We start from the raw sequence: 10,519 nt of genomic DNA on the forward strand, positions 1-10,519 counted from the left end.
CCCTCGAAATGATGCTCCAACGCGCATCATGGTTGATGCTTCGGAAGTTGCAGTTGGAGCAGTGTTGCAACAACAAAACAACAATGACTGGCTCCCACTGGCATTTTTCTCTCAGAAACTCACCCCGGCGGAGACACGCTATAGCACGTTCGGACGCGAACTATTTGCAGTTTACGCAACAGTTCGCCACTTCCAGTACTTCTTGGAAGGCCGAGTGTTTCACGTGACGACCGACCACAAGCCTCTCACCTACTCATTCGCCGGAAACCACAACTCTTATTCTGCAAGAGATATTCGCCACCTTGCTTACATTGCAGAATATACTACAGATCTACGCCATGTCGCCGGTATTGCCAACACGCCAGCAGACGCACTGTCTCGCATTGGAAACGTATCCTCGTCTCCAATTGTCAATTTTTAGGAATTGGCTTTGGCTCAACAGGAAGACGCCGAACTGCAGAAGCTACCACGTCATCAACATCTCTCAAGCTGCAGTCCATTGCATTGCCACTCGCCACTTCTGAGATTATTTGCGATATGTCGACTGGCACACCCAGACCCTACATTCCTCCAAAATTTCGTCAGGCCATTTTTCACGCTCTGCATGACCTCAGTCATCCGGGAATTCGGGCCACACAACGCCTAGTACATCAAGATACATCTGGCCCCGGATCAACGCAGACGTTGATCCGGGGCCAGATGTATCTGGCCCCGGATCTATGGGCGAAGACTTGCTGCAAGTGCCAGCGCTCGAAGGTGTCTCGACACACAAAGACACCGCTCCACCCATTTCGACCGCCGGATGCCAGATTCGATCATGTACATATAGACATCGTGGGCCCGCTACCATCATCCAACAGATTTCGCTACATCTTGACATGTGTAGACAGATTCACGCGATGGCCTGAAGCTGTTCCACTCGCGGACATCACAGCAGAGACCGTTGCCCACACATTCATTACCACGTGGATTTCACGGTTGGGTTGTCCATCTATCATCACGACCGACCGTGGCGGACAATTTGAATGCGCGTTTTTCAAGGCCCTCACCAACATCTTGGGCGCGCGCCACATACACACGACATCGTACCATCCTGCCGCAAATGGTATGGTTGAGCGCCTACATCGCCAACTCAAGACGGCGCTCATGACTAGAGATGATCGAAACCATTGGGTCAACCACCTTCCTCTCGTTCTCCTTGGAATTCGCGGCACCTTCAAGACGGACTTAACTTGCACCTCAGCGGAACTGGTTTACGGCACTACACTTCGGTTACCAGGAGATTTCTTTACGTGCACACCATCCGCACAGCCTGACATGCCTTCATAACTTGAAGAGATGAGAAAATTCTTCAATTCTCTACGGCCAGCCTCACCAAGACAACAAACACAGAGACAGATTTTCATAAGTGAAGATCTGGACACGTGCACTCACGTATTCGTGAGACGGGATACGGTACGCGCACCTCTCATTCCCCCGTACGACGGACCATTCGAAGTCATTTCACGCACCGACAAAACTTGTATGGTCAACATGAATGGTCGTCATGACGTTGTATCACTTGATCGAGTGAAACCCGCTTACTTGGACTCTTCTCTGACGGACCCTGTGCTCCTGCACCATCCATCAGCCGTCACACTCACTCAAGTAAAAGTCTCCGCCAAACCACCGACTTCCCAAAGGACGTGACGTGGGCCACAACCACACGGGTTGCTCCACGACACTAGGGGGGGATTCTGTGGCAGAGCCGACAGCTGCCACAACCACACGGGTTGTAGAAAACACCAGAGTGAATGTTGTTCCAGACCAAACAACCAAGGCTCCACTACGCCGGGCACAGTGCCGGTGAGCGCGCCAGCTCACGCTACCGCGTGGCCTCGGAAGCCGCGTGATATAAGAGAATATATGCCTTTTGTCTAATCTCTGAGCCGGATGTCCTTTTTCTTCTCCGGCGCTTTCGAACACACCGCCGACAGTGTGTTGCAACATCGAATTGTATCCCGGTACGTTGGGTTTGTCGTTTGGCGATCAACGTTTGTTGCATTACAACTGCAATAAACATTTGTTGGAAAACGATCACTCCAATGAGCACGTCGTTATTGGGCTTTCTCATTAAAAGGTAGGTCGCGACGGGTGTTCCGGCTAGTTATTCTGAATGGTTTGGTGGTTGTCTAGTTTCAAGCGCGCGAGGCTGTGTGTACTGTGTGTCGTACTAACAGCTGTACATACTTGCACTGTCTATCAATGTTAATGTGTTCGCAACGCAGAACGTTCATGTTATGTGTGTATCCACACCCAATATATTTTTCGCGTATTGCCGTGTGGATATGCCAACGTAATGCATGTTGGTAACTTGGTACCCGCGTTCTGAGATATATGCACGCGATATCATATTGTATTCTCCTTTGGTCCCATGATCGACGACCAATATTTGTATATCGTGTGGCCGTACAGTATCTCCATGTCGGTCACCAATATGCACGCGATGTCGTATTCTATTCCAATAACCGTGTAGTATATCGGGGTATTGTGCTCCGATATCCTGTTGTATACCAATAACCGCAAGTTATATCGGGATATTGTGCTCCAATATCCTGTTGTATACCAATAACCGCATACTATATCGGGATATTGTGCTCCGAAATGAATTCCCGTCGTGCGTATTGGGTTAATCGGATAACAATAAGTTTTTATTGGTTTCCATCATCTTCATTGGAATACAATATTTCCAATAAGCCGAGTTCATATTGGCCTTTTTCAATAGGGATGTCAAACAGGCATTACCAACTCGCCCGATCCGCAGTATTAACATGCACTAAAGAAGCTTCTGGCATCACCTGTTCTCTGTGATATCCTCTATTGGCCCGAGACGCCCTCAAAATTGAAAAACGATGCTCATGTTACGCTTATTTTTTGTCAAAAATGTGATTCAAGATCGCGACATATTCCTTTCTGAGCGGTACTTTCCGCTGAAAAACGGTGGCACCTAATCCAGCCGAGGCGACAGCTGAGCTGGGTGATGAGAGGTGCTCGTCGGACAATCGAAAGGAGGCTTGCAACCAGCTGATGAGCACTAGAGCCACCTCCCGCCAGTACGTTCCCATGGAGTCGACGTCCCTGCTGACTTTTGTTCCAGAGCAACCGGCTGCTCGGACGATTGCCGTATGCTGTTGCTGGGACAGGATTCTGACACTGTCTCTACTGCCCCTTGACAATAATCAAGTGGGAGGCCTTTACGAGCCAGGAGGTTTACGGTTGACTTTATCTTAGAGCTTTTTTCTCTGCGTAAATAAAATTTTTTGTGCTTACATTAAAAACACTCGTCCGAATTCTAAACTTAAATTGGGATGTTCAAACAAAGAGAGGAACGAAACGGTCACTAGGGGTGCTAGAAACCCGGTGTGCTTTCGCTTCGGACACGGTAAAGATGAGTGTATGAAGACGTACGCTGGCTTCACCGAGGTACAGGCGCTGGAGCAGCATACAACTTTCACGATGGACACAGAAGAGACCGAGAAAGCCGCGCGTGGTTCGGGGTTCGACGCCCCTACTACTACAGAGCAACAAGGGAAGCCTGCCGGAGATGAGGGTTCCGGGGAGGGCGCCGTGGAGACAAAAAGAAACAAGTCAGCCCCTCACGTTCTGGAGCCTGCTTCCTGTCCCCCGGCCTCTGCCCCGACATCGCCTGAGAGCTCTGAGACCCCCACGGCCCGTCCTTCGACGACCGAAGCTACCTCCGAGCGCACCGACGACATGAACGAAACCACCGCCCCAACAAGCGCGGCCTCGAAGATAAGCCCTCGAAGGCCGACACGACGCTCAATCCTACCCTTTGGTGGGGGTTCGAGAAGAACCAGCGGAGCCGTTTTAAGGTGGTGCTGAATGCACCCCCGGAGGACCAGCAACGCTGCGACTCCGAGTAAGGCGGCAACGCCTGGTTTCCAGAACTGGTGGAAGAGCGACAATGCAAGCGCTGCATCATAGCCTTCGTACTTTGTACGCACAATTGGGCCATTTCGGTTGCAACGCAAAACGTTCGAGGTTTTAACACGCGCGAGAAGCAATACCAGGGGCAGCTCCTGTTGGAGACACAGAAAACCGATTTCTTGACGTTGCAGGAAACCAAGATGGCAGAGGAGGAGCAGGTTTTTAGCGCAGTACAGCCGTTTTTACACTCTTGCGAGTTTTGTGTCACTCCCGTTGTCGGGACCTCGGGTGTTTTTTTTTAATTTTAAATAAGTCGTTGCCCTTGTCGGAGTTGGCGGTTACAACCGACACGGAGGGACGGTTTATTATGTGCGGTTTTGGTTTTTCTACAGTCGCTGGCGTCTTATCTGCATATATGCCCCCAGTACGGCAGGAGAGCGTGTTTCTTTTTTTTCTGGCTTGGGCCGATTTGCAGACTGTGATAGAACAGTCATGCTGTGTGGTGATTTAACTGGGTTGTTCGAGCGATTGATAGAACGCCTATCAGGCGACGCACCGATGGAGATAACACTGTTCTCTGCAATCTGCTCAAGGACTTCGACTTGATAGACGCTGGAACTGTGCGGAATGAAACGTCCGAGATGCATTTCACACAATTCCAGGCGTCATCGCATGCGCGGCTAGACATAATTTACCTTTCGGCGACACTGGCAACCATCCTAACGCAGTATCGGGTCATGCCATTGTCCTTTTCTGGCCACTTCTTGGTGTCGACAAAGGTTGGTGAAAGAGCAATGCCAAGGGCGCGCTTTGATTGGAAACTTTGCAGCTTCTTAGCGAAAATTCTTTCCTTGGGGGGGGGGGGGGGGGGGGTAGGGTAGGGTAGATAACATTTTCAAATCGTGTGTTCAGGGACAGGGAGAAGACATTTTTGATATGTGAGAAACCATCAAGCAGGAAGTTAAAATGCTCCCGATTGAAAGGTCGTCTGTTTTAGCGTTCGAGGCGCGAGGTGCCGAACGCACTTTAAACGCCAATTTTCAGGTGCTGTTGAGAACGGAGTGTCAAACACCCAGAGTAGGTCTCAAAGACTTAGAAAGTGCTAAGGACCGACTTAACCGGCTGCATCTTGAGTTACCGGGGAGCCATTGTTCGTGCTCGGTCAGAGAGGTACCTGCTGGGAGAGCAGCCGACCAAGAGAACGTTAGCCGACGAAAAACGCTACGCGCTGCGCGGCGAAATAGGCGAAATAGAGTAAAATGACGTCAGCAACACAGACCCGAGTAACAGTAAGCAAGCGTTTGTTGAGCAATATAGAAAGCTTTTTGAGTCGCAAGTTCCGGGGAGGAAGGACCCAGAGTGCGGCAACCTTCTCGTCTATCTACCAGAGCTGGCGGAGGAGGAACGGTACAGTCTTTCGCAGGCCATCACCTTACAAGAGGTTGAAAAAGCAATAGACGATTTGACAAATTTCAAAACGCCGGGACTCGATGGTTGAAACGCTGAGTTCTATCAAAAATATAAGAGCGCAGTGTCCGGGATGTTAATGAACGTTTTTTTTTTTGTTTTTTTTTTGTTGTTGTTGTTTTAATTGTGTATGAACAGAAATCGCTGCCACCGAGTTTCCTGAGAACATACACGGTCCTCATTCCTAAGAGTGACGACGCCTATGAATTGCGTTACGTCATGGGGCTTTGTCCAATTACTTTATGTAACGTTGACTACAAAACTTTTGCAAAAATTCTACCGCGGCGGTTTCAGTGAGGAGCACGCCAGCTTATTGAAGGCCGCCAAACATGCGGTATTAAAGGCAGGTCAATTATAACTAATGTTTATGTAGCCCGTGCAGTGCTCTATTCTACATTCATTCCTTCAAGTTCATGCTTGGGCAGGCCGGGCCCGTGCAGTGCTGTATTCTACATTCTCCCACCATAGGTTCTTTCAAATTATGGCGTTGCCTTCTTTCGAGGAAGACGCACAGACTTTCCGAAATTGCAGCACATCTTACCTACCCAGATCTGTAGAGATTGCTATCGCTGCTGAAGCGGCAAGCTTGTGGCATTGTCTTTTTTGCTGTTGATGGGAATATATAACTATCAGTGTTTTACGTTAGTTACCGCGGTTCAATAGACGCTTGGGGCTATTACCTCCGTCGGCTAGCTCGGTGGCCCGTTAAAGGTTACGGGAGGGGAAATGTATACGTTAAATATCATAATTATTGAATAATTCGATATAAATAATGTCTAGTGAGGGGTATACCTCTCTTATTGACATTCACAAAGAAAACTCGACAGAAAAGTGAGAAATCTCTTCACGACATGAAAAAGTACAACTTTTAATGTCGGGCTTGACTGATGAGTCAGGGCTTTCCGGACCCCTAGAATGCCCTCGCGCTTTGAAAGCCACTGAGCTGGCTGATCAGCGAGATTGTCGCCTATGGCGATTTCTCAAGTGCCGCGCGTGACGTACGAGGTGGGACCCAAAAGAAACCGAACTAAATTTTTTTGCACTTATTTATTCCCATTTCAAGTACAAACGTTCAATCTCCTTCAAAGTACTGTCCATTTGCACTAATACACTTGTCTAATATGTTAATCTATCTGTCGAAACATTGTTTAAATTCATCGTTTGTGATGCTTGACAGCGTCTCCACTCCGTCGTTTTTTTCTTCATTTCAGCAACGTCAGCAAAACGCTTTCCTTTCATTTCTCTTTTCATTCAAGGAAACAAACAAAAGTCGCATGGGGCAAGGTCGGGTGAGTATGGAGGGTGAGGAACAGGGGTCATTCCATTTTTGGTCAAGAATTGTCGTACAGACAAGGCAGTGTGAGCCGGGGCATTGTAATGATGGAAAAACCAGTCACTTTACTTCCACAGATCGGGCCGCTTCCGCCGCACACTGTTGCGCAATCTTTTCAAAACCTCCAAGTAGAAAGCCTGGTTAACTGTTAGACCCTGTGGAACAAACTCTGAATGGACGACTTCTTTCACACCGAAAAAACTAATCAGCATTGTTTTGATGTTTGATTTCACCTGACGAGCTTTCTTGGGGCGAGGCGAACCTGAAGTCTTCCACTGGCTTGATTGTTGCTTTGATTGAGGATCGTAACCATAGCAACAAGTTTTGTTACCTGTAATAACTTTTGAAAAAAATGTTTGGGTCACTTCGGGACTCTTCTTTCAAAGCACAGCATGCTTCCACGCGACCTTGCTTTTGCTCAGCAGTCAGCAGTCGTGGCACGAATTTGGCAGCCACCCTTTTCATTCCCAAATCTTCTGTCAGAATTCGCTGCAATGAACTCCAACTCACTCCCGACAGCTCCACAATTTCGTCAATGGTCCGTCGTCGATCTTTGTTGATGATTGCACGAATTTTTTCAACGTTTTCATATGTTCGTGCCGTGGAAGGACGACCGGAACGAGGGTTGTCATCAATTGACATGTCGCCATTCTTGAAACGGGAAAACCACTCAAACACTTGAGTTTTCCCCATGGAATCGTCCTTGTACGCCGTTTTTAACAGTTCAATAGTTTCTGTTCCACTTTTTCCGAGCAAAAAACAAAATTTTACCGCCGCACGCTGTTCACAGAAATCAGACATTGCAAAAACGACGCCCACACGAAACATTTGTCACTATAAACCCAGCCGCAACAAGTCCTAACCTTCTTCGAGGACGGAATTAGGCCTAATGACTCAGCAATGTTCGCTCTATCAACTCCTGGCAGCAAAACGCGGTACTGAAAAAGCTCTGCTTAAAAAAGAATTCGGTTTCTTTCGGGTCCTTCCTCGTATAACAAACACTATCAAGATTGTGACGTTCGCATGGAAAGACGAGGCCGACTGAACGTCCGCATCTGCAGCTCTTGCAAATTAGGGGCGAAGCTCCTTAGGGTTTAACCTCGTTTGTCCGTCCGTCCGTCCGTGCTCACATAAAAAAAATGTTTAAGCAGTCAACAAAATTCGAACCTGCGCGGGGACACCCCAATGGATTTCTAGTCCATCGCCTTATACACTCGGCCACGACTGCGGGACGAGTAGGGGGCTCTGAGATGTGGTAGTAACTCAAGAGCTGGGGTTTCTGTCATGGATGAAACGTTGCATGTAGCCGCTCAACATCTATACAGGAGAAAGCGCTGCGGTCAAATGCGTATATAATCGCGTTAAACTTTGCATGCATTGGCTCTACGTTTATAGACGAGAGAGCGCTACGGTCAAATGCTTAAATGCGTATGTAACCACGTTCCATAGCACACATTCTCTTTCTGACATGGACAGTTGACTTAAGCGCTGGAGGTGCGTTCTCACGTTTTCTAGCGGATCCAAGCTGATCCGCTAGAAGAACCATTGACTCTGCATTTCACCGACCATAAGGCAGTAATAATGAAGTCGAAACGCAACAAGGAACTCAGCACTACCTATGAGCAATAAGATCAATATCCTCAGCACCACCAGAGCTTCGCCCCAATCAACATTATTCACCACGTGGATATGCAATCATTTTTTGTTGATTAAAGACCGCATCGTGGAGCTAAATATTACATTTATAGTTTGTCTACCCCAGCGATGTACAACACGGCTACCAGGCTACGGCCCGCCTGGTTCAACCACGAGCCCGTTAGAAACCACCTGCGCATTCACGAAACAAGATAACAGGTGTATCTTGAATTAGCTCATGATGGCACCCAGCAGGTTGCAGCTTGGGTTCTAGCCCATTGCAGGATACGATCAAGCATACGTATTCTATGTTTATTTAAAGTGCTACAGAGGGAATGCACATGCCGGACACTTATGAGTTCTCTCCTGCTTCATTTGGGTCGTCTGTGTCGCCAAAGTAAAGGGGCGGCGGCGCCTCCCTTTAGATGTTGTCTGCAGATTTTTGACCTCCTCGCCCTGACTCCTGAGAAGTGGAAATCGAGATTACACACCACATATTCTGTCATCAACTTCCACAGCTTTGACTTCGTGTCCTTCAGCTTAGCCATGCTCAAAGCTTGCGTAAAACGAAGAACTGAGGCCGCGCACCTCTACAACGATTGCGCGAAGTGTGTAAACTTTTTCTAACGTCGCCATTCCTTTTTATGTGTTATTTGTTATGTGCGAACCCCTCTAACATGTCCATAAGAATACAAACAACAACAACAGCTACACTGCCAAATACACGCTGAATATTTAACCGCCAAAACACAAATTTGTAATCCAACGTCATTTTTCTTATCTTTGACGACCCGCGTACAGGTAATAAAATCACCGGCCAAATCGGATTCAAAAATAAGACTGCCATATATAGAGAGAGTGCGAACTTGCTGTTGTCGGGTGTTCTACTTGTGTTTCGTGTATTCTGTGTGTTCAGTGTTGTATGTGTATTTACCATGTAGCGGTCAAGGGGGGACATTGGAACACAAATTGGCACTTCACCAACATTTTGTTTTGTTTTGTTTTGAGCGCCATCTGGCGGAAGCTATATGAATTACACGAGGGGAGAAAGTTTCTTCCATTGGGCGAAAAAGGTGGCGATTTTCCTCCCTTCTTAGGGGAGGAACGTTTTCTCCACGAGCCAAAATAGGTGGCAAATTTCTTCCCTTCCTAGGGGAGGAAATTTCCTCCCTTTGTAGAGCAATATATGATACACGCGAGTTCCTCCTTTAAAGGACACATGCAAAGGAAAAAAACATTTTTTTAAACGGCTTAGATGGAAAAAGGACTCCATAAAACGATTTTACAACGAAGAAAAAAATTTTTTCGAGCTATATTTACGGCGGAAAACGAATTTGTAGTTGGCGCCCGCGGGCACCGCGGAAAAGTGGTCTGTATTTATCACGTGACTGGTCTTTATTTATCACGTGGTGCTTGCGCTCTTGCGGAAGCTTCCTATGGCCTCTAAAAGTAACTTATTCATCTTTGTTTGAAGTATAACAAAAAACCAAGACGAATAAGTAACTTTTAGAGCCCAAAGGAAACTCCTGAAAAAGCGCAAGCAGACGTGATAGACCTGTGCGCCGGTCAGACGACGGCGGCGGCGCCCCGAAGCAGACGAACTTGTGCGGCGGCGGCGACGGCGGCGTGGAGAAACGCGTTGAAGCGGCGTTCGCACAACGCTCAGCGTGCGGCGGCGACGCAGCGCGGCGGCGCGCGGGCCTACCACGTGACCAGCGGCGGCTCCCGCGAGCGCCAACTACAAATTCGTATAGCGCCGTAAATATAGCTCTAAAAATTCTGTTTCTTCGTTGTAAAATCGTTTTATGACATCCTTTTTCCATCTAAGCTGTCTAAAAAAAAATTTTTTTTCCTTTGCATGTGTCCTTTAAGGGAGGAAGTACTACTCCCTTTTTTTTTTAGAGTACAAGATTCCTTGAAGCCAACGTTTCCGATCAGGTATGCTCCCATTAAAAGGTAGCTGCTACCGAATTATTTTTCTTTTTTTCAGTTGAAAGGGGGGGGGGGATTTGACTTTGATCTTTGAGCACATAAACTATATAAGTCCAGTGGGTATTCATGTCGGATATAAAACTGGTCGTCTAACTTTATAAACTTATTCCTTGATGCTCATGATCTCTTAAGGCGGGCGTTCGTTTTTCGCTCAGCGCAATGCCT

The 10,519-nt window shown here is 47.7% G+C and overlaps 1 pseudogene; it reads left to right on the forward strand.

The window, feature by feature from the left end:
* Positions 1-3,102: 3,102 nt before the first annotated feature.
* On the forward strand, positions 3,103-3,923 carry LOC115331689 (annotated as a pseudogene).
* The last annotated feature ends 6,596 nt before the right edge of the window (positions 3,924-10,519 follow it).

Source organism: Ixodes scapularis, unplaced genomic scaffold (genome assembly GCF_016920785.2).
Source record: "Ixodes scapularis isolate PalLabHiFi unplaced genomic scaffold, ASM1692078v2 PGA_scaffold0__279_contigs__length_252992795, whole genome shotgun sequence".
Classification (NCBI taxonomy): Eukaryota; Metazoa; Arthropoda; class Arachnida; order Ixodida; family Ixodidae; genus Ixodes; species Ixodes scapularis.